Source organism: Peromyscus leucopus, chromosome 8b, assembly GCF_004664715.2.
Source record: "Peromyscus leucopus breed LL Stock chromosome 8b, UCI_PerLeu_2.1, whole genome shotgun sequence".
Classification (NCBI taxonomy): Eukaryota; Metazoa; Chordata; class Mammalia; order Rodentia; family Cricetidae; genus Peromyscus; species Peromyscus leucopus.
Genome location: NC_051086.1, coordinates 74,906,468 through 74,925,269, shown reverse-complemented (window position 1 = coordinate 74,925,269; position 18,802 = coordinate 74,906,468). Strand labels below are relative to the sequence as shown.

Below are 18,802 nucleotides of genomic sequence, written 5' to 3'. Positions count from 1 at the left end.
TAATGTTTGTATAAAAGGCAATATCACACCCACAATTAAGACAAATATTAACTCAGTCTTTGGGTTTTGATAATACTAATACCAACTGCAAAAGCATTATTGCACCTTTAAAGGTCAGGTAATCACCTATGGGAGAATGGATTCAACATATAAACAGTGTTGAGTCTCTTAACTATGGTAATAAGGGTTGAATAGGAGTGGTGATTTCCAAAGGTATAAGTAGGAATCAAGGTAAAAAATGTTTTGCCTGTGGTACAGTAGGTCCTTTAAGAAGAAATTGTACACAGGGTGCTCCTAGAAGCAATGCTTCTTCTAGAAATGACCCTAATAAGAGTACCTAACCTTCTGGATTATGGATAAGATGTGGTAAATACCAACATTAGACCAATGAATGCAGATCAACAAGATACATACCAGGCAATCCTTTACCAAAGAAAAATGCCTGGGGGGGGCTTTCACAGTCCCCCAAATTAAATGTGGTCCAAACATTTCCAATCACTGTAGAGGAAAGTCCTCCCCAGGACAATTAAATAACCCAGGGCATAATGGAAAGAGTGATACTGTACTGGATGATAGAACAACTTTGATAGATTAATCAAAAATTCCATAAAATGAATATTTTGGCAGATTTTTATAAATGAACAAACAACAAAGATTAAAGTGTCAATGAATAATATTGTCCTTGAAGGATTAGTGGAAACAAGTGCAGATGTGACTATAATGACACCAAAATCATGGCATCTAAATTGCCCTGTCAAGAGGTAGATGCCCAATTTCTAGGGACTGGAACCCTATCTCAGGTAAAACAAAGTTCAAGATGGGCTGAATGCAGAGGGCCAGAAGGAAAAAGAGGAAGGCTGAAGCCATATGTGACAAATGTAGCAGTAAATCTTTGAAGCCAAGACCTGTTATAGCAATGGAGTACCCAGATTAAAATTCCTCCAATCTCAGGAGTGGAATATAGACCAATTTACATTCCTGGGAATAATATTATAAGATACTATAAAAAAACAGCCACCAAACATTTAAGCTGTACTTAAACAGAGAACAATTGATGTTGAACTCTAGGAAGTACCAACAGCCCTAACTTTAAATTGGCTAACTGAAAAACCATTGGAGTTGGACAATGGCCCATGACACAAGAGAAACTACAAGCTTTAGGACAGCTGGTTCAGGAGCAGTTAAATGCTCAACACATTGAAGAATCTACCAGCCATTGGAATTCTCCTATATTTGTTATTAAAAAGAAATCTGGTAAATGAAGTGTGCTGACAGATCTGAGAGCCATAAATAAAGTATTTCAGCCTATGAGCTCCCTACAGAATGGCAGGCCTTTGCCCTTTCTGTTACCTAAAAAAATGGCCTATTAGAGTTATCAGTTTGAAAGACTGTTTCTTCACCATACCTCTACAAGAAAAAGAGAAAATTTTGCCTTCACAGTACCTACTTACAATAATTCCCAGCCAGTCAAGTAGATCAATGGAAGGTCCTCCCACAGGGAATGTTAAATAGCCCTATCCTGTGCCAATAATTTGTGCAAAAACCATTGGAAATAATTCATGCAGAATTTCCACAATCTATAATCTACCACTATATGGATGATATTGTATTAGCTGATCCAATGGTAGGTACCTTAGAAAACATGTTTGAAGAAGTAAAGAAAATTTTGCCTTGCTGGGGACTACAAATTCTTTCTGAAAAAATAAAAATAGGAAATTCTATTAATTACTTACAATATAAGAAGGATCTACAAAAAATTAAATCCCAAAAGGTAAAACTCAAGAGAGATCAATTACAGACTCTTAATGGTTTTCAAAAATACTTAGGAAGCATTTCCAACTTATAGACTATCATTGGAATACACAAAGATGAACTAGCAAATTTGACCATACTCTGGAAGGAGACAAGGATTTATAAAGTCCAAGAGAATTATCAGCTGAAGCTGAGAAGGAATTGGCTCTAGTAGAAAAGAAAATAGAAGAGGCACATGTGGATCATGTGAATCCAGAACTTAACTGCATTGTGGTCATACTACCCTCCAGACACTCTCCCACAGGGATTTTGATGCAGAGGGGAGATAAAACATTGGAATGGATATCTCTACCATGTAAACTGAGTGAAGAAGTTAAAGACTTGTGTAGAAAAGGTCTCTGACTTGATTCTAAAAGGAAAATAAAGACTTTGTGAGTTGACAGGAATAGACCCAGTAGAAATTGTAGTACCTTTAACTAATGAGGAAATTTCCTCTTTATGGAAAGATAATGAATACTCGCAAAGAGCCTCCAATAACTTTTTGGGAGAGATTAACTATTACTATCCCAAAAGCAAGAGAATAGAATTCATAAAAATAACTGAATGGGTCCTTCCTCATATTGTACAGCAAAAAACAATCCCTATAGTCCCCACATTCTGTATTGATGCAAATAAATCTGGAACGGCAGGATATAAATCAGAAGATTTAACTAAAGTGGCTTGAAGTCCCACAATTCTGTACAAAAGGCAGAACTGTATGCCATTCTAATGGTACTAATAGACTTCACGGAACCTCTCAATATAGTTACTGACTCAATATGCAGAGAGCGTTGTTTGATATATTGGAACTGCTACATTTATTCCTGATAATAGAGAATAAACTTCGCTATACAATTACAGGATATCATCAGAAATAGGGAACATCCTATATCTACAACACACATCAGCTTTCATATGGGTCTGCCAGTTCCTCTAGCACAAGGTAGTGATGAGATTGATCAGTTATTGATAGATAATGTGCTAGAAGCCTCAAAATTTCATAAGAAACGCCATGTAAATAGCAAAGGTTTGCAAAAGGACTTTTGCATCTCTTGACAACAAGCCAAGGAAATTGTAAAAAAAAAATGTCCTATTTGTTCCTTCTACAACCTAAGTTCATTTCTCTCAGGAAATAATCCCAAAGGTATACAAAGAAATAAAATTTGGCAAATGGATATGTTTCATTTTGAAGAATTTGGAAGATTTAAATATGTACACCATACCATTGACACCTACTCAGGATTTCAATGAGCATCTCCTTTGAGTTCTGAAATGGCAGACTCTGTAATTACACACCTTTTAGAAGTTGTGGTCATCATGGGAATACCTGTACAAATTAAGACTGACAATACTCCAGCAAATGTGTCAAATAAAATAAAACAGGTTTTTGGTTATTACCATATAAAAGATGTTACAGGTATACCACATAATCCCACAGGCCAAGCAGTCATAGAAAGATCCAATCAAACTTTAAAGGATATGCTAAATAAACAGCAACAGGTAACAACGTCTCCTAGAAATAAGTTACATAAATGCTTTATTAACCTTGAATTGTCTTGATGCTGATAAGAAAGGTACAACAGCTGTGGAGAGACATTGGACAACAGAAAATCTCCTGAGCTAAACTGACCAGTTTACTTCAAAGATATGTTGACCTCGGAATGAAAACCAGGATACACCCTATGTTGGGGAAAGGGTTTTGCTTTTGTTTCTGTAGAAGAGAAAAAGCCATGGATACCAATAAAATTAATAAAAACTTGCTTCGAATAGGAGAAACCCCTTGATGGGAAGAAGTAATAGCTCTTGGACCTTCCTCAACTGAATGTACCAGGCTCTGCTGAATCCCCATGGGAGCCTTACTTTTTTTTTAAAATTTATTTATTAAATTTATTTTTACATATCAGCCATGAATTCCCTTGTTCTCCTTCCTCCCCCCTCCTCTCCTCCCCCACCTTCTCCCCAGCCCACCCCCCATTCCCATCTCCTCCAGGGCAAAGACTCCCCCGAGGACTGAGTTCAACCTGGTAGATTCAGTCCAGGCAGGTCCAGTTCCCTCCTCCCAGGCTGAGCCAAGTGTCCCTGTATAAGCCCCAGGTTCCAAACTGCCAGTTCATGCACTGAGGACAGGACCTGGTCCCACTGTCTGGATGCCTCCCAAGCAGATCAAGCTAATCAATTGTCTTATTTATCCAGAGGGCCTGATCCAGATGGGGGGCTCCTCTCCTCTGTACTAAGGCTGTGAAAGGTGTCTCATTAGAGGTAATGAGCTCCAAAAAGCCCGCACAGGCACCAAATATAGATCCTGATCCCACAATTATGTTTCTTCTTAGAGTTGATAAATTGCTTCTAAAATTGCTCATTTGAATTATTTCAACACTCTTCAAGGTAAACTTAATATTGTCTTGGGTTTTAGTTAAACAGTGATACGGGTTTATTTTTATTTATTTATTTATTTATTTATTGAATTGTGTTCATCAATAAAACAGACTTAGAATTCAAAAAAAAAGGGAAGAAGTAATAGCTCATCCACCAATGCGACAACTCTACAAGCTTTAAGAAAAACTCAACAAACAAGGGTCAGGGCAGGGTTCTGTTTGTGTCTTTACAGGATAATAGGAATATCCATATTCAAGAAATCATAAAGCCTTGGACAACCAGATGTTTACAGCAGAAGGGAAGAACATATTGGTACCAATATACTCTACAGGGTAATATCTCATTGCCTAACATCAATATCTCTTTAACTCTAGAATAGTTGTGGTCCTGATTCAATTATAAATCAAGCTGGCTTTGGAGTTGGAAATGTGGCTCTCTTCTTCTCTAAACCCAAGGATATCACTAAAAGAAAAAATTAGGAGATTCCATCACACCATTAGGAAGAGCCAACTGGTGTGAGACAGAAGAAAACCAATAATCTAGGGACCATTGTTGTCAAGATTCTATTTCTTTCCATGCTTGTCCTTGCTTTCTGGGAATCCCTTCTTGTTCCAGTGCAAATACAAACTTTACATTTTGATATTAATAATGTTCAAGTTTTCCACAGTGAAAATAAGTCTCCCCAATAGCAATCTCTGAAGTTTCCAGAAGGATGATGGGGCCCCACAACAATGACTCTACTTGGTCCAGAAGGATGCCACCACACCTAAGAACATTACACAGTGATCAACTTTGGACTGAAAACTCTTCAGGGCAGTTCTAAGATGAGATGATACATCATACTACACTTCTATCCTTAATCTCAGACAATCTTATCCATTACTCTGAGGCTGGTAACAGACTCTACAGCTAGCCCTATTTAGGTCTAACTATCTAAGTTTTCTTACAGGACCCCATAGAGATACCATTACCCCCTAACAGCAGGAAGCAATTCTAAGAAAATGATGCCCCTCTACCAAAGGTTTCATTTTTCTCAGGGTTATGGATGGATGGTTATAGAGTTGGGGGTGGAATAAAAAAATTTAGACTCAGTATTCTCCTTTATAAAAGAAAAGGGGGAATGGGTAGGTATAGTATATTAAGGTAGAATATTGTATCTATTAATATACTTATTTAGCAAACTATGAGCCTTGGATAATTTCTTCTCTTGTTTAAGGTATTATGTTTATGCAACTCATTTAAATTGTAATGTATAATTAAGAAATACAGATTAATAGTCTTCTATGATAATCAATTTGTAGTCATGTTAGTTACTTTCTTAGATATACAAAGATATATTTCAGTTAGGTAGGTAATCTTCAAAAATTTAAAGACCTACAGAATACAGCAATTAAAATGTTTTAAGAACTTAGAATTTTCTAGACAGTAACACACGTCTGCTCCTGGCAGCACCAATTACTTCAAAGAGGATGGTGGGCATTGAAGAAACTCATTATGGAGTTTGCTTTCTTTGTGGCAAAAGTTAGCTACTGGACAAAAAAATGCCCTTGCCGGGACTGCTTGTATAAACTGGATGTTGTATTAACTAGATATGCAGGACCCATAGGAAAATGACCACCGAATTATGCCAAAACAAGGCAAAATGGTCCTTTGGGTTCCTGCTTTGCAGAGTAGACTACCAGACATTCTACAGGACAGAGTGAGAAGTGATTGAAAAACTTTAGGCCTATAGGCTGAACATGGATGCATCATCACTGCAGAAGAACTTCGGGTGACTGTCCAGGCAGTCAAATGTCTCTGTCATTCTAGATTTTTGGAAGTTGCTTACAATGCAATGCCTGTTTTCTTAGGTAATATTATATCCTTCTAGGGTTTTTCATGGAGTTGAAGACCAGATAGTTATAATTATAGCTTTCCCTAGTCGTGATAAAAAATAAATTAGATATAAAATTTTAGAGTCACAAAATAGGATGTATAGTAGAATATTTCCTAATTTTGCCAAATATAAATAGATTAGATATTATAAATGTGATTCTTGCTTGAAAACTGCTTTGTTATATATGATTTTACTATGTTAAAGTTAAAACCTTCCTTTTTGATTAAACAACAAAAAGGAAAGTACTAAGGGATGTCTTTCTGTATGTTGTGAATATAGGCTGTTCCCATTGGTTAGTAAATAAAGCTGTTTTGGCCTATAGCTAGAAAGCTTTTAGCCAGGCAGGAAATCCAAGTAGAAATAAAGAGAGGAGAAAGGCAGAGTGAGAGAGATGCCAGCTGATGGCCAAAGAGCAGCAAGATGCTGCAGACCAGTAACACCATGGCCACATGGCAACTTACAGATTAGTAGAAATGGGGTAAGTTATAACAGCTAACTAGCAAGAAGCTTGAGCCATACACCTTCCGGTTTGTAATTAATATAAACCTCTGAATGATTATTTTATAAGTGGCTATGGAACCTTAGGTGGGAGAGATTTGTCCAGACTGAAGAAAATTCCCATCACATTGATACAAATAGAAATTATTCTTATATTCCTATTTAGGATAATTTGTATATTGATACAAATACAAAACTATATTTGTCATATTGTACACATATTACTACTCCTGTTTGAAATATTTTCTATATTGATACAAATGTAATAATATATTTATCATACTATATGTATGTTCTACCTCTGTTTATGATGTTTTGCATATTGATACACATTAATGATATTGTTGTCATATTGCATATTGCACTATACATTTCTACCTCAGTTTAAGATATTTTGTGTATTGTCACAATTTTAAGGTCATTGTCCTTTTACAGTACATCTGTTTACAGACTGTTTACCTAGTTAATGTGAAGCCTTAGTTGTAGTGGGTAGCCATTCCAGCTTGGATCTGGAAGTTCCAACCCCGTTGAGACTCTGGTAACTGTCACACCTACAAGGCAGAGCCAGGGGAGGCGCCTGGAGACTCGAGATCTGGATGGGCAAGTGCGTGCTTGGTGCCGGGACCCTGAATGGTGGAGATGGACTGAGCAGAGCTCCAGAGAACACCACTGGATTGAGATACACCTTCCCCAGACCCTGCGACCTACCTATCCCTTATTTTGTGAGTTACGTCATTAAATAAATATCCTTTTAACTACGTGGCATGGCCTTAATAATTTCACCAATACTTAGTCTTTAAGTTATTTAGGTAGATAAGACTTACAAAGCTATAGTCACCCATGCTTGTCATTTCTATAGTTATGTTAGCCAGGTTCTCCAGATTTACAAAAACATATGTCAAATGCATAGGTAATCTTCAAACACTTCGTAGATCTAAAGACTATGGCATTTAAATGTTTTGATAACTTAGAATTCTGTTGACATGAGACACAATTTCTCCTGGCAGCACTGATCTGATCCCAAGAGAATGTTGAACTTCTAAGACATATCTGTTTGGAAGTTTGTCTTCTTAGCAACAAATGGCTTGCTGGGCAAAGAACTGCCCTTGCCTCAACTGCTGACAGTATGAACTCTGTCCTTTCCAGATGAGCAGGATACAAGAAAAAACAACTACTGAACTCTGCCAAGACAGGGTAAGATGGTCTTGCAAAATTCCTGCTTCTAAAAATGGCCAGTCAAATATTCTAGGCCTGTAGCCAAATTGGTTGCCACAACGATGCTGAGAAACTTTAGGTGACTATCCAGGCTGCCAGCTGTTTCTGTCTATTCTCACAGAATTTTCATTTACATTTACATTTTCTCAGGTGTGGGAGCCCGTTCTCAGGTTCCTCGTGGCTTTACCCAGCAGGTCCACATAGAGGATGATCAGGACCACGGGCCTGAGTGCAGGTGTCTGAGATGGTCTGCACTTGGCTATGCTGGGGGAGGAGGTCTTTTGCTCCACCCCTTGGCATCTCTATAAAAACCCTGGGCCAGAGATAGTCAGGGCCCGTTGGAATAGGTTCCAGGCCCTCTCAAGGTTATCCTTTATTTTCTATCTGTTTATCTCTGCAAGATTCTCCACTATAAATCCTTCTATCTAATATTTCCTGCTGATCGCACTCAAGAAAACTCTGGGAAGCTGTGGGGGTGGTGGGTAAAGCCCCACAGAATGGCGCCAAGAACAGGGACTAAAGAAAAAAGAAAAAAGGGACTGAAGAAAAAAAAAGGGGGAACAAAAAAGGGGGGACTAAAGACAAATGAACAGGAACTTAAGACAAAGTAATAGGGACTAAAGATAAAGGAAAATAATAGTTTTATTACAGAGTTTTTGGTGAAAGTGCTGAGTCAGCCCTGCCAGTGGAAAGGCATGCCAGTGTTATGAAAAATATATATTTTTTAATATATATTTTTTGGGAAGGCAGGGGTTTTATCCTCGAGAGAAAAGGAAAGCAGACTGGAAGGATGTCCGATGCTGCAGCGAAATTCTCTTCTGTCAAAATTTTCTATCTTCTATCCCTTTTTCAATTTCTGTGATAAGTAAGATATAGGGTAGTAAAATAGTTTAGGAAAAACTTAGAAGTGTAAGATTGTGTAGGAAAAAATAAGTAAGGCAACTAGACAGAAAAACTTCAATTTTCTAACTTTGGGGGCTTTGAAAGCAAACTGGGGGAAAAAATCTTTCTTTGGGCTTTACTGATAGTAAAAAAGCTCTTCTTTGAGCTTATGGGGAAGAAAAAGTTTCCTATGGAAGCTTTTGACCTGGGGACAGCTGAAATGCCAAATCCAAGCGGCAGGAGAAAGTAATTTCTCCCTGAGGCAAAAATGGGGGTGTAAGAAGTCAAAGTTTAAAGTTGGGAAGTTTTGGGAAAAGTTGGTCTTTCTCCTGGGGGGAAAAATCTTTCTCTTAAACTAAAAGCTCTTCTTGGAAAATTTGGGGGGAAGAAATCTCTCTAAAAAGCCTTAATCTTTCTCAAAAGCTCTTAAACTTAAAAACTAAAGACTTTAACTTTCTCAGAAGGACAAAAATTAGAATCACCTGAAGATATTAGTATGGGAACCACCTGTGATTCCCTCTAAGGGAAAACAACAAACCTAAGACAGCAAAACCTCTCTATGTTCTTTCAAGCTTTAACAATCCTCCCTGCAATGCAGGAGGCAGGAACAAGTTTCAAAAAACCTCTTCTAAGCTCTGTCTCTTCAAGCTAGTAAAAGACAGTGGGTCAGAGGACCCTGATGAAAACGCTTGGGAGAGTGTGGGTGAAGAGCTACAGAGAGCCCAAAAGGGCAGGAAACTTTACCTGAGAAAAGAAAAAAAGCCAAGCTTTTCAGTTACAGCAGAGCTGAGGCAGCAAAGGTTTTGAGCGTTTCAGAATGAAAAGATGCCCCTAATCGTCTTAATGCAAAGATCACCTGAAGCAATGCAAACTCCGTTAGCATTGTATCCTCACTTCTGAGCAAAAACCCAGTGCGACTGGACAGTGTCTCTGAGTTGGAGTGCATTTCGGGGATACTAGGGTTCCTGCAGTTGTAAACTTCCTGGAGCACAGAGCTGAGGCAGAAAGGTGCAGGACGCAGGGGAAGATTGCTTATGAACAAACAAAACTAAAGCCGGTGGGAACGGCACAGTTGTCCACTTTCCTACAAGTTCTGGGTTGATAGGTCCACAGCTGCAAAAAGAAAATCTGCGAAAAAGCTTTCCTATCAGAGAAAGAACCGTTCTGGGAAAACAGTAAAGCTGAACTGTGTCTGAAGCAGTTGTGCTGCTGAGTCAGAACGCTGTCTGGGGAAAGAGCCCAGCCAGGGCAGAACAGAGAACTATCCAGGAGTAAAGCTTTCTTTTCTGTCAGAGAAAACACCTCTTTGAGAAAAGCTTTGTTTCAACTGACTCCCTGAGATGAGGAGTGTAGCCCTTGAGGGATGATTGCCTCTGGCATAAGCTCTGTCCTTGAGCACCTAGACAAGCAAATGCAACCCACTGGGGGACTGGGCCAGGTGAAGGCCTGATTATGCAAAGCACCTGTCCTAATGGGAGTTTAACAATGGCAAAATCCTCCCTCGCTAAGCTTGATTCATGAACACAAACCACAGACCCCGAAAACAGAAACAGACTAAAGCCCCTACCTTCAGTAGCAGGGAAAACCACCGCTGTAGTGTCGGAAACTGTTTCTGGGGTAGAGGGGATAAACTGAGACCAAACTGGATACTGTCTGGGAGAAAGACTCTAAAGAAACAGAGGGGACAGATTCCTCCCCAGAAAATGCATGACCTGACAAAGCTGCTAGAGTCTGAGGCAGATTCGGGGGGAGAAAAAGAAGCCCCTACCTCCAAAGGCAGCTAGCAGAGGTACAGAGCCGCAGACAGATACCTGAAGCTCTGCATCTGGCGGGGGGGGGGGGGGACAAGCAAAATGAGAATAAGATCAGTGGGAGAAAAATCTCTCTGAAAGAGCTATGGAAAAGCTGTTGTAAATGATCTTGTTTTTCACTGACTGGCTAAGACAAACACAAGCCCCCAGGAAAGTTGCTATCAGAAATGCCAGCCTCAATGCGCGCTAACGAGGCAGGTGCGGTTCTGATTCAGGGGCCAGTGTCTGATTAAGGAGAAACACCTGTTAAAGCCAGCTGAGAGAATAGAAATCTCCCAATGTACCATAGCTGAAAATGTAAAGTGCTTGTTCAAATCTCCCATTGCAAAAGCGAAAAACTTTGTTCAAACCTCCCGGGCAAGAATTTGTAAGCAAGTCTAGTAAAAGAGAACCAGTTGACTCTCAGACCTGAAAAGAACTATGGGAAATGAATGATATATGGGAAATGATATGAAGGACTGATATTATTCCATGATATAAGGGAAATACATTCTGGGAAAGGTAGTTTTTCTGCTAAAGATGGCAACATTGCCCTGAAACACTTTTGTCAGCTCAAAAATACATTCATGGTAAACTTAAAATACAGCCTTTAAAAAGAATAAGGAGGAAAATCATCTAAGAGTTTAAGTGTCAGTTCCAATGAAAAATTGAAAGGATATGGAACTAGGCGCTTCTCGGTTTGGGGCTCCATTGGTAAAATGCCTTATTTACCCTAATAGCTGTGAAAAGTTTTTAACGGTAGCTGGATGACAGAAAGCTACCTAAAAGAGCAAACAAGCCACGTTAAAATTCTTAAAACAAGGGAAAACAGTTTATACACTGAACGCTGTCTTAGATATGAAGAAATTTATGTTGAAATTAAAAAAGTTCTTTGCCTTTTGAACAAACTGCCTGCAATGAGTAATTCCTTTGCAAATCTAATAAGGAGACAAGGAAACAGGCATTCAAAAAAGAAATGACTGCTTTATAGATGGGAAACAAACTTCAGAAAATCTAGCTGTCTTACAAAAGAGTTGCTTTACCTGAAAGTTCCCTATAAGAAATCAATGCTAAATATCACCGCTGTTAATAACATCAGGAGTTAAAGCTAATGGAGTGAAATTACTAAATCCTGAAACTCAAGTGAAATGGAAAGATCCCTGCTCGGGATTATGGAAGGGTCCGGATCCTGTGTTAATATGGGGTGGAGGACGTGTTTGTGTTTTTTCACAAGAGGAGAATGAAGCTCAGTGGTTACCGGAGCGTTTGGTAAGGAGCATGGAACTAAGGAAGGTCAGCTCCAATGAGGTTCCTATAAAGGAACCAGAATGAAAGTGGCTCGATTAGTATTTCTGAGGTTTTGTCACTGGTTAATGCAAACAGTGAGGAAATAAGAGTTCAGAGCTGTGCTGCTTTTGGCTTTACTAGCTCCTTTAGAAAAATACCTTATATCACCTAATAGCTGTGCAGTATTGGCGAATACCTTTACAGCAGCTAAATACGGTAGTTTCACCCTCAGTATGAAGTTTTTCAGTAGAGCAAACCAAAAATACTGCTGTAATGGAAACATTTGTCTGAATTGAAGCACTTAGGGGAGCTATTATGAATTTGGGTGAAGGAACAGCCTCTAGTTAAAAACTGTCTACCGCTTACAGTGCATCTCTGCCGGTCTGGAACGGCTGAGAGAACTGGCAACTTTGGAGTGTGGCTTCGTCCTGAGAATGTTACAATCCCCTAGCAACAAGTATCACAACTCTATAATGACAACACTCACTAAATCCCAGTGCTTTATAACAAAGCTAACTATAAACTGTAAACTTTAGAAATGATGTACGTACCTCCTGTCTAGTTAAGAGAATCTTTCTAATAGAGATGGTGATAATTAAGAGTAAGAAGTAGAAAAAGATGAAAATAAGATATGTGAATTTGTAGAAAAAATTCTGTCTTGTTAGATCTGTGTTAAGAAATCTTTAGGTGTTTGCTAAGTTAGATATATGCTAATGGTAGCCTATATAAGTTTGTAAAATAGATCTATAGAGTTCCTTTAAGAATATAAGCTTGTAAGAAGTATCTAAGGTAGTCTTAAGACATGTAGTAATAAGCTTGTAAGATGCTAGTTGTAAATGTAAGTTTAAATAAGAAATAAGATGGAATGAATATAAGTATATAAGAATTAATAAGAAACATATTTGCTAAAGTAGTTCTATAGTTTCCTTAAAGTATAAATAAGTAGATGTTAATATGTTATATGTGAGTTTGTAAAAATGTGTAAATGTTGAGGGAGTTTATGCTTAAGCACATGTTATGTGAGTTTGTAAAAAAGTATAAATGTTAAGTGTGAATCTATTCTTAATGTATATGGTGAAAACACCTGAGACACAGAAGATAGTATCCTAGTAGACTGCAAAGTAGGCAGTCTGAATGGTTTCAAAAGCTCCAGAAGCCACTAAGAAGCTAAGAATGGCGGACGCCAGAACCAGCACCAGGCATCCGCGGCTGAGATTCGTGGAATATCAATGCAGCACAGAAAAACCTGAGCTAACAGCAAAAACGGTACGGTTTAAAATATTACTATAACTAAAAAGGTCTGTCTGTGAGAACAAAAGTTGCAGAGACGCTTGTTTGAACAAAAATTAACTGCAAAAAGTTTTGGTTGAAAAACGTCTCTTCATATTTGGAAGTGAAAGCCTGATATCAGAATTTTTCTTGTTTGAACTTTTTGAACTTAAAATGAGATAAAAATCACAAAAAGATTTTGGTTATGGATTTCTCATATTTGGAAGGCTAGTACCAGAATTTATCATTTGAATTTTAAGACTTAAATGAAATAATAGAGATTTCATTGCAATGGGACAGTTTTGAGTAATGACCTAGGAACGGTTTTCTGGAATTGGGTTAAAAATGGAGCTGTTTAAATGAAGAAATGTATTTCTACTTAGAATCAACATGCAATTTTGTGTATGCGTATATGCTTTATTAACTGGTGATTTATGAATTGTTTTATGGAACTGTTTATGTAAAAGTGGAATTACTTATGGAATTGGTTTTGTGTTACAAATAAAACTGTTTATACATATAAGTTTGGGTTCCTCTAACTAGGTTTGAGTTTTTGTTTAAAAATTATAAAGAAAAGGAGGAGCTATGAGATTGAATTATGTTCGCAGAAACCTATTGATATTAATGCACCCTGATTTTGTGGAGTTGAGGAAATGTTTAAGTTTGAGAATACATCGATGTTTTTCCTATGTTCTGTTAACAAGAAAATTCAAATGAAAGTTGTAAGACGGAGAAAATTGTTAACTATATATAGCACCATATATGCTAATTCAAATGGTTCTGTTAAGAGTTTGCTTTGAGTTGTAAGATTGAGAGAATTGTGACTATGTATAGCGATATTTATGTTAAGCTGTTAATGGTAATGATGAAGCTAAGGGATTCTTTAAGTTTGTAGTCGCTTTAAGAGTTTTTAGTTTAGAAAGGGTTTGAGGCAGCTTAGACTGCTGTGGTCACCTTGGACCTAATTCAAACGAGAAATGTCATCTATATCATCCTCTACTCCCATACTGGGAGGTGTAACAGCTATGGAGATTGCTGTAAGCCATTAATAGTTATTTTTTTATATATTAAGAAGGGGGGACCTGTGGGAGCCTGTTCTCAGGTTCCTCGTGGCTTTACCCAGCAGGTCCGATTAGAGGATGATCAGGACCACGGGCCTGAGTGCAGGTGTCTGAGATGGTCTGCACTTGGCTGTGCTGGGGGAGGAGGTCTTTTGCTCCACCCCTTGGCATCTCTATAAAAACCCTGGGCCAGAGATAGTCGGGGCCTGTTGGAATAGGTTCCAGGCCCTCTCGAGGCTATCCTTTATTTTCTATCTGTTTATCTCTGCAAGATTCTCTGCTATAAATCCTTCTATCTAATATTTCCTGCTGATCGCACTCAAGAAAACTCTGGGAAGCTGTGGGGGTGGTGGGTAAACGCCCCACACTCAGGTATTATTATGTTCCTTCTCAGGTCTTCAGTGGAGTTTGAAGACAAGATAGTTACAGTTACAATCTTCTTGTATCTTAGCTAGAATATATTAGTACTAGAGTTAGAATCTTCAAGATAGGACAGCTATTGGATCAATCTAAATAATTTACCATTCACCTATGTTCTGGACATATCTAGACATGTAGCATGTCTCTCTTGCTTGATGTTATTCTTCTTGGTTGTAGTTCCATTTTTGTTTATGTTATTACCCTTTGTTTTTCCTGGATGATACTAGATAATCATTCTTATTGTATATAGTTTACATTAAGTTTAGAACCTTCTTATTTAGACAAAAAAGGGGAAAGTAGTGGTATTTGCTCTACCCATGACCTTGGGCAAAAAGCCTGAAGAAGACGGTGCTTCCTGCCATTGTATGTGACTTCTTAGAAGGAAAGGGAGGAGGGTCACATGTCCCTTCTCCCTGCTCCTGCCTATGAGATGGATTTGCTTCCAGTCAGATCAGAGGACGACTTCACCTGTCTACTCCATTCTGTATTTGTGAGTGTATATCCTCAATTTACCTTAATAAATTTCTCTAATACTTCTTAAATAGACTCCCATGGATTTATCGCTTTATAGAGGTGCTCAGGGTAAAATATCTGGGGGGTGGGAGGGATCTATGCCCCAGGTTGGAGGCAGAAGCAGTTGAGACTTCAAGGCTCTTGGTGCTATATTAAATGTGTTTTCCTTTGTGAGATGACATGAACTTGTGGGACCTGGGATAGACTGCTGTAGTTTGGATCTTGAGTATCACTCAGACTTTCACTTCATAAAGGTCTGCTGCTCACAGTGATGCTAATTAGGGTCTTTAGGGGACTTGTGGAGACTCTCAGGAAAATCTCATAATAGTGTAAACAGAGTACAATAGGAGTTTGTTGTGTGGTCTCCCAAGTCCTTGAAGGGGCTCAGGGGACTCTGGCCCCTTCATCTCTTCATCATTGGCCATGAAACAGAGAGCCTTGTTCTCCCACAGGCTCACTGCCCAACAAGCTGCCTCCAAAAGCACCAATGTGTGGTAATATTTCAATTTTGCTGAAATGTGATTTTATTTGTATGTTAATAAAGTTTATCTGGAGATCAGAGGTCACATAGCGAGGTCACATAGTAAGCCATAAGCAGAAGTCATGGTGGTAGCACACACCTTTAATCCGATCATATGGCCGGCAGAGTCTCGGTGTGGTCAAGGACACAGCCAAGCCTGGTGACTTGAGCCTTTAATCCCAGGTACCATAGAGACCTGGAGGTCTGTATACACAGGCAGTGATGAGGAAGTCATGTGGCTGGGCTTAGAGCCAATGAGAAAGCAAAACAGAAAGACAATAAAAACACAAATCAGACAGGAAGATAAGGTATCTTATCTTTTGCTGATCTCTTTTGCTATCACCTCTGTGTTTGGCTCTGTGTTTCTTATTTACTAAGACTGTTTAGAATTTTGTCTACACCAGTGTCTGTTGCTCACAGACATGGAACTCTGAAGCTGTAGGCCTACACAACTGTGTCTTCCTCTATGTTCACAATCTCAGAGACTTGCCACTGTGACAGAGCACTGAGGATCACACACAGGGCTACTAAGAGGAGCTCAGATGCTTGCTGTATGGTATCTTCTGAGTGAGGAGAAGACAAGAGGTCATGAACTCTTGATTGCATCCATTGGTGATCACAACTGAATAAAATCAGGACTAATGATCTTGACCCAAATCCCAAGGAGCAACACTTCCAACTGATACCAGAAGGGGGGCTGTTTAGGTGGAAGGAACTGGCCAGTATGAAAGGAATAGCACACCAGGGGCCCTGAGAGCAATAGAAAAGGAGTACAGAAAACAACCATGAGGTCTGAGCAATGTCCTGGAATGTATGTGACTTTCACCACATTCTTCCTGCATCCTCCTCCGGTACTCAGCAATGTTTCCTGGAGGCTCTTTGGAAAGGATGAAGAGACCCCCATGTGGTTTAGTCTCCAAAATGCTCACATGAGTTCTTGCTATATCTTCCAATAGACCTTCCCTTCCTCCACACCCAAGCTATCTTTAAAACCCAACCTCAAAATTTTTAAATAGCCTGTCAGAGTTCTAGCACATGCCCTTAATCTTTTGGCATATCCTTTCACTGAGGAACCTGGACCAACCTGGAACACTGGGTCCTCCGATGGATCAGCCTATGGAGTTGACTACAGGTCTGTGTCATAAACCCAACCCAAAGTGAGGTTGAGGTTTGGTCTTTTTTTTTTTTTTTAAAGGAACTGTGCTGGGTAGGTGGCCCACACCTTTAGAGTGATAGGGTCAGGATCATCTCTGAGCTTGAGGCCAACCTGGTTGACATTGCAAATTTTGGAATAGCAATGGCTACACAGAGAGAACCTATCTCAAAATATAAAAGAAAGGAACCCAGCTGTTGGACCAGACTGTGATGGGAGGATCACCAAAAATTTTGGGTCAGTCTGAGCTAAAGATTGCACGTTAAAATAAGACGTGCAAGGAAAGAAATGAACAAAAGTGATGGAGGGAAAAAAAAACTAAAAGCCGAATAACAGTTACAACAAAGGAGTTGAAATTCCAAGGGCTCAAGTTCCAAGGCTCATTCTGCCCCATGAGTGGATCAGACTGTGTCTTCCCTGGATCCACACTCAGGGAGGGCTTCGGTCCCCTCCCCTCAGTCATGGATGTTATCTCAGGGAAAGAGGTGATGCAGAATGGACTACATATAAGAACAGGAGTGTGTGGATGGGGAAGGGAACCTATTTATGGTGGGTTTTGTCAAGTCTGTCTGAAAGATTGTGAAGAAGAACCTGGGAGAGAACCGCGAGAATCAGTCTGCAGGTCCATCAGCCATCTGGCTACTTCTCACAACTTGAAGATCAAAAGCAGGCTGGGCGGTGCATGCAAATAACAATATGGCCCCAGTCTCTTCAGAATTCTGGGAACGAAAAGTGCAACTAAAAATTTCGCCCTCTGTTGGATCTCACAGACTTTCTCTAGAGTATAGGTTGTGGGCACAAGAGACCTAGGGAGTCCATGCAGGGCGCATGTTTGTTGGTTCGAGTGTATTTACGACCATGCTGTGGAGGTTACGTGCATGTTAGTAGTGTTGGTGTGGGTGGAAATGCAGTTATCAGGTCTCAGTCTTTTGGCTAAGATCAAATGTAGTATCTGTGCTTATCAGTTTAATATCTAATCTGTCCTCTATCCCAGGACAATATATTAAATGGATTTTTGACACTAGGAGTTGGACTAGGAGCTTGCTCCATCCACTCCCGGCATCGACCCGGTATTGCAGTATCTCCACAAACGGTGTACTCCCATGGGGATTAATCTTGTATCTTAAAATAAGATCAATCTCTCAGCAGTTTCATTACCACTGCTGGAGCTGACCTGTTCACTTCTGAGCTTCTCTTTTCTGAGCCATCATCATATAACAATGGCCCTCAACCAGCTGATTAAATATTTGCCCTTTTCCATTTTGTGTCATTTAATCTTTTTGATTTTTTTTTAATTTGTACAATGTGCACACCCGATGTTGTGGCACAGGCCAGAGGCAGGCATGCTAGCATAGTCTACAGAGTGAGTTCCAGGACAACCAGGGAGGGCTGCACAGAGAAACCCTGTCTTGAAAAACCTAAAATTGAAACGTTTTAAAATAATGAATATAACATCCCATATATAGGAGAGAAAGAAAAAAAAAATCAAGGCCTGTTTTATCGCTCCATGAGTTTGACCTAGACTTCTATCATAATTGAAACATGGGATATTGTGTTTGTTTTGGTTTCTTTGTAAGAGAATCTCAAAACATTTCTGGGTAAGGAAAAGACTTTAAGTATTCAAAGGACAGATTCTGTACAACTGTACTCACTGTGGCACTACTCACAGTAGCCAAGATGTGAATGCGTTCTCTCTTCCATCATCTGATGTACCGACAAAAAATGTACACAATGGGATTTTACTTGGCCTTAATAAAAATGAAATGATACCTTTGTCAGGGAAGAGACAGTGATTAGTGAAAAAAGTGGGGCCTGGAATGGGAGATATGAAGTATTTTCTCTAATTTCCAAAATTTATTATTTCTTTGTAAACAGGGGAGCTGAAGGGAGAGGGAGGAGAAGAAAGGATAGTGGGGAGGAGGAAATGGGGAACGGATGATGGGGGAATGTGGAAGCCCGTTTTCAGGTTCCTCATGGCTTTACTCAGCAGATCTGCATAGAGAGGATGATTGGGACCACGGGCCTGAGTGCAGGTGTCTGAGATGGTCTGCACTATGCTGTGTTTGGGGGAGGGCTTTTGCTCCACCCCTTGGCATCTCTATAAATACCCTGGGGGCAGAGACAGGGCCCATTGGAATAGGCTTCAGGCCC

The 18,802-nt window shown here is 39.4% G+C and overlaps 1 non-coding gene across 1 annotated transcript; it reads left to right on the top strand.

Annotated features, from left to right (window-relative positions):
- Positions 1 to 17,564: 17,564 nt before the first annotated feature.
- On the top strand, positions 17,565 to 17,755 carry LOC114688847. The gene has a single exon (XR_003733817.1). It is a non-coding gene; the product is annotated as a U2 spliceosomal RNA (small nuclear RNA).
- The last annotated feature ends 1,047 nt before the right edge of the window (positions 17,756 to 18,802 follow it).